The sequence below is a fragment of the Toxorhynchites rutilus genome, chromosome 3 (genome assembly GCF_029784135.1).
Source record: "Toxorhynchites rutilus septentrionalis strain SRP chromosome 3, ASM2978413v1, whole genome shotgun sequence".
Taxonomy (NCBI): domain Eukaryota; kingdom Metazoa; phylum Arthropoda; class Insecta; order Diptera; family Culicidae; genus Toxorhynchites; species Toxorhynchites rutilus.
The window spans coordinates 131,679,645-131,685,940 of NC_073746.1; positions in this window are offsets into that span (position 1 = coordinate 131,679,645).

Sequence of the window (6,296 nt, forward strand, 5' to 3'; positions counted from 1 at the left end):
CTCGAACCGCGAATTTGTTTGATTTGATGAACTTCAGGCACTCAGTTTCGATTTTGACATGTACGTCGAACGCATATTGTTCAATCAATAGGCGTTATCGCAGCAAATAGTTATCAACATTTTCCTAATCATCAAATGGTTTGCATAGAAATTCAGTGAGCATATGAGGATATGAGGGCATATCCTTCAATGCATTCTTTAATAACTGAACCGAAGCGTTGTTCGTACCCGCTTTTGTAATCCGTCTTAGGTAAACACATTTCGGAGTCCAAAAAAACATGCGGGTGCAGAATCAACAACTTCAACGTCTACTTTTTATACTATAGAGGCTTTAAACTTCAATGTTCATCCGCCTTTAGTGTCAGCACAATTTTCCCAGGTTCCTAAGTTTAGAAGACCGTTTTAGGGAAACATTCTAGTCTGCACAAAGGCAAGTGAGTACAAAAGTACTCGCAGTATGCATTTATTTGCAAAGTCAATTTCCCCACGCTCTATGGATTTGAAGTCTGTGTTAGGGAAACACATTTCGGTGGGAACAAAAGCTCCCCCTACTTTCATGTATTTTCAATGCCAATTTCTTCAACGCTGCTTAGTTTTGAAGTCTGTGTTAGGGAACATAGCTAGGTGGGAACAAAAATCCCCCCTATTTGCAAGTATATTTGCAAAGCGGATTCCCACATGTACATTGATTTTGAAGTCTGTGTTGGAGAAACCGTAAATCGGACCAATCAAATCGAGTCAGTTAGGGCGTTTATATAACGCTTAATGTTTAACAGTTATTCAATTGTTTTTGTAATGAAAAATTTATTAATTGCGATAGATGCGTAGGAATATTCCCTATCAATTGATGCAACCTGGATCTTTCCGATCCTGTAAGAAATGTTCGAGTTATAAGCATTCGAAATCTTTCATTTTTTCCTGCATGTTCTGTGTTTAGGTTTTCATTTTACCCCCCATATATTCCGGTTTGACGTAGTTCTACGTCAACAACAAAGTTATTAAATCATTGCTTTGTATTATTTCCAATGTCTTGGAGGAGGAATTACTAGAAATTTATATGGAAGAGGTCGTCTGTCCTATCTACAAGAAAGGCGACAAGATAGAAAGCTACAACCTTCTACTTAGTTTACGTTTACCAACGCCGCCTACAAATCCTTTTCCGATGTCTATTAACGTTAACCAGGTAGTTCAAGAGTCAATATCAGGTGGGTTGCTTGAAAGCCCATGCTGCCATGGATCAAATTTTCCCCTTCCGTAAAATTTTGCAAAAATATTGGAATACAACATATCTACACATCGCTTTACTTTAACTTTAACTTCAACTTTGAGCCCCGTGTCGGTCTCTAAGCACTGGCGTTGAGCTTTTCGTTAGAAAAACGTAGATCATTGGGACTGACTGTTACAAGAATAAGCATGGTTTGAACATGGTTTGTTTTCGGATGTCTTACGATGTGTGACCACTTTCTAGTCAAATTTCTGACTATTTTCTTTTCATACAATGAATATCTTCGGGAGCGGGGACCGACACTGATTGTGCAAATGCTCTTGATGCGGACTGACTGAAAAGCACAGCGAGAAAAATCTGAGGCTCAACGTGTTGAGGTGATACTGATACTTTCATCATTAACTGATCCTTTCCAAGATGGACTGGATAAACAAAATCGAGTTTTTCTGGGTTTTCAGTGCAAGGGTCTGCAACGATTACGTAATATTAGGTTGGGGGAAAAGTCATCCATTATTTTTGGGTGAAATTCAAAACTATTTTTAGTATACTTTAGTATGTTGTCCGACTTGAATCAAATAGGCATCGTTTTGTTGTAAAATTTGTTGCCATTCTAAAGGTAGCTTCACTCTAGCCATAGATTTTTACTACCTTCTCTTGATCCTAATTTCTTATCACTCTGGAAATTTTGCAATGGGAGAAAAAGGTGGTAATCGCTTGGTGCGAGGTCCGAACTATATGGTGGATGCATTAAAACATCCCAATCAAGCTCCTGGAGTTGTGTGTCCTTGTGTTGTCCAGATGGAACAAAACATCTCCTCTGTTGGCCGATTCTGGACGATTGTGGAAAGTTGCTAGCTTCAAACGGTCCGTTCGTTCAAAGTAGAGGTTTGAGTTTAGAGTATTGCACTTAAAAACAAAATTAAAATAAGAAAAATTGAAAAAAAATCGAAAATAAATTAAATTGCACGTGTTTTACTGTTGTAGAATCGACATTATAAACACCATCCACAATTTCAGAGGCCTGGCATGCATTTTCGCCTTTAGAAAATAAAAAGTGAAAATGTACCTTCATTGTTAACACTCTGTAACCCACAACTATATAGAACAAACAGAAAACAGCCAAAGAATGTTTCTTAGTGTGAAATGTCACTTTTACAACGAGCCCATACTTGAAATTGTATGATAAATATTACGCGAGATATTGATCATTAAAACCAGCTATCGAGAAAATAATGGATAACTTTTTCCCCAACCTAATATAAATTAAACCAGTACTGGGACTCAAAATACTACAGAAAATCTAAATATGGAAATATTTTTTGTTTGTACCGCGAAATACTGTCAAAATTCTGAAAAAATATCACACTTATCTAGAAAAGGCGTAGGAACACATTTAAATACGAATTAGAGTAGTGCTGAAATCCCTAAATTTTTCAATAATATTTCTCGATACACCATTGTAAGATGCACTTTCAGTAGTTTTATCAAATTTTTATCTCGAAGCTATTGAGAATGGCGCGCAGAAAATGAAAAGTACCTTTTTCAGCATAGATCTTATGATGAACCACATAGGGGTTCGAAAAATAGTCAAAATTCCTTATTTGGAACAATATTTGACATAGAGCTGGTGATTTGGTTTGGGGACACTTTCACTTCCTTACCCAGCCAGGCCCTTCCTACGTCAAATGAAGTCAGTTGCATCGGAATAATTCAATTCTCTGCAAAGAGTTAGGACTGTTCGAACATTGATAAATTTTCGCTAGCCTTCATTTTTTCCGTCTATCACCTGGATCATTATTGTAGATATTGCTAAAGAACTAGCCTTTAGATATGGTAGAATTAGAACGAAAAATGAGGAAATTGTCGTGGATACCGAAATAAAAAGAATCCTCTGAGGTGAATCATCGCATGGAATCCAATCTTACCCAGAATACTGCAACGAACAAAGAGGTAGTTCAAGGAATTCCTTTCCGTTCATCATCTTCTTGCAATCCTATCTTCTTCATCTAGCGAAAGATGAACTGGTGTCTGGATTTTTTTCTGTTTTCTTTTGGCATACCATTCAGCGGTATTTCCGGTGCAGCACCGAGTGAATCACTCCGGATGATGTGTACATGTTTTCATTTATCCATGTTCTGTTCAGATACGTTTAGAAGATTAATCGTAAATTTTCAATCGCTGCTGAATCGATCAAAAATTTGTACCGATTATGATTATTAGACGTGAATTAAGAAATATAGTTTTGAATAACAAAATAAACGTTTCTCGGATTTATCGTCCTAGGGTAAGAAAAAATTAAATAGAGACAAATGCAAAACAAAAGCAAAACCAATCATTCCACATTGAACAATGAATGGTCCAGGAGATGCATTTGAGTGGAAATTGGCATCTAGAGCTCGACAGTTATTGTCTAGAAAATAAAAACTATCTTCGCTAAAATTGTTATATATAATACAGAGCTCATTTTATGTTGTCAAATATAGCGCGACCAAAATTGTCGATGATATAAAAAATCTAACTTTCTTATCTTTGCAGATAGAGGTAAACATAGTTCGACAATGTTGTAGCCCCAGTTGTTCTAGGCAACTTTTTAGAACAAAGTTTTTTTCTATCTTTTAAAATAACCGATATAGCGCTTTTTCTCTAAGTTGAGTTAGGGTGACCCTGAAAAAATATTTGTTTTTGCTCTAACGACACCTTTTTGTAAAACAGTACATTGAATTGCGAAACACTGCATTGAAGTTTTGGGAATCATGAGTTTCCAAAGATATGATTGAAGTTTTTCTTAACATGTTCGAATTACCCCCACTTCCCCTACATAGTTGAAGTTCTGTGTTCATAAACTCGATTTTTCCAAAATGATTACATAAGAAATGGCTGATGTTTTTTGCGAGTGTAAAACATCGCTATGGAGTCAAATAGGTATTATACAAATAGGTATAATACAACGAAACATATTTTTTTAAATATTTATATTCCACATAAAAAACTAGATATACAGGAGAACTTTGATATAACGTACACGTTTTCATAGTGTAAAAGAATAATTTTTTGAACATTTTTCTCTGGAAGAACAATTAATTATCTGTATTTTTATACTAGAACATATTTTGTACCTTTAACCAATCCCGAAATACAACTGGTTTTGTGATTCCACATTCTAAATGAATCAAGCTCTAATCAACAGTACGAAGGGAAACATAATTAGAAAGGCTGGCGTCGTCTTCTAGTTGAGTTTATTCATTAATCTTACCCACACAGCAACAGGATAAAGTAATATGAGGTACGTTTCTGAGTTCTTTATCATGCTTCGAAATAACGTACAATTTTGAAAAGTGAAATGTACTTTATATCGAAGTTACCCTGTATCCGTAATCTTCCAGGAAGTGATAGAGAATCATATTTGATAAAAAAATATAGGAGGTTGTGTTCAAGATACGACCACATTGTTGACGTAGAACTACGCTGTAGTTTAATTCAAGTCGCTTGTTTATAACTGCGGATATTATTTAGTAATGCTACGATAACTTTAAAATAACCATTCTACCAGTTTAGTCGCCCTGAAATGTTTTTTATTGTAGAATTATTTGACGATAATTGTTTGATGATTCAATCTTGTGCTCGCAGAATAATACATGCTCCCCTCCTTGTTTATATTTATCATTACGACTGCATAATTTGCAACACCAAACAATCGTCAATCATAGCATAAAAAATAGGCGATTGTTGCATCGTTACAGGGCCAATGCGCACGAGAGCAGATACAAATGGGATTTCAGCGTAGCGAAGATGCTCTACTTTTACGTACGGATTATGAAGCACACACGTACGCACACAAAATCCATATATTGATGGCTTGAAGCAACTAAATATACACACACTTATCTCCGTTTTTGCGTTCTTCTCAACAGAAGCCCTTTATGTTTTTTTTTTTATCTCATTTATTTATTTATTAGGCTCATTAGCATTTTAGCTGTAACAGAGCCGGATTTTAATCGTGTACATGTACATATGTTTATGGTTCTATAAATTGTAAATTACACAGTAGTTGGTAGTAGCCATTTAGGCGTTAAGTTTTCTGTTCCATTACATTATGGTAAATTACACAGTAGTAGCCATTTGGGCGTAAGGGTATTCTTTCTGTTCATCCATTGTTCAGCAGACCGGACAGCGGAGACAGTTGATATTGATCATTGTTGAGTTATTTATAGAACAGCAGCCCGATGTGTCTTGCAGAGCAGAGCAGTTGTATGGATGAATCGATCTTATTTCGACCGTGGATCGATTTCCATCGCTGATGATGGTTGCGTGGACGTAGTTATTCTATAACAACACAAAGATGGTCAATTAAGGGCCCTGAGTTTGAACTCACGATCGATCGCTTGGTAAGCGAACGCGTAACCAAGTGGCTACGAACACCCCCAGCCCTTTATGTTAATATTGCCAGTATAGATTAGCTTAGCTGTCATCCTTCATGGAGAGAGTTTTCCTACCGTCATGCGATTTTCTTGGTGAGCTGACGATAGCTCACCAATGATTCCCCACACAATTGTGTAGCTCAGAACTTTAAGGCAATGGCGTCAGTTTGATGCAACGATTGCAATGCCAGAGACATCAGCGAGTGAGTAATTTGGTCGCGTCCACAGCTCAATCCGAAACGAAGACATGTGATGACGCAAAACGAGGAAGAACAAGTGATGTTCATTGTTTCGTATCTAGAACGATACTGATAGTTTGCCTTCCTACCTTGCTTAAGACTTTAAACTTCTTCAGTTCATTCGTCTTTAACCTTCAGGCCCTTGGAAAACATCCATAATATTACTCCTCCACTCCATTGCCTTGAGAAAGGCATTCAATCCCTCGCCGTCCAGCTCGCCCAGCAACGATGTTGTTCTGTCGATTTCCTCACGAAGAATGAAAGTTTGCCTCAGCGAGATCCACTGTTTATACTTTAGCCAAATATTTCCTTTCGTTCTTCTTCTTTTCCTTTGTTCACGGAGTCTTAACATCTTACGGTTTCCCCTTCGTTGCTCGTTATTGACAGCACTGTTCGGGAAAGTACACAAATAGA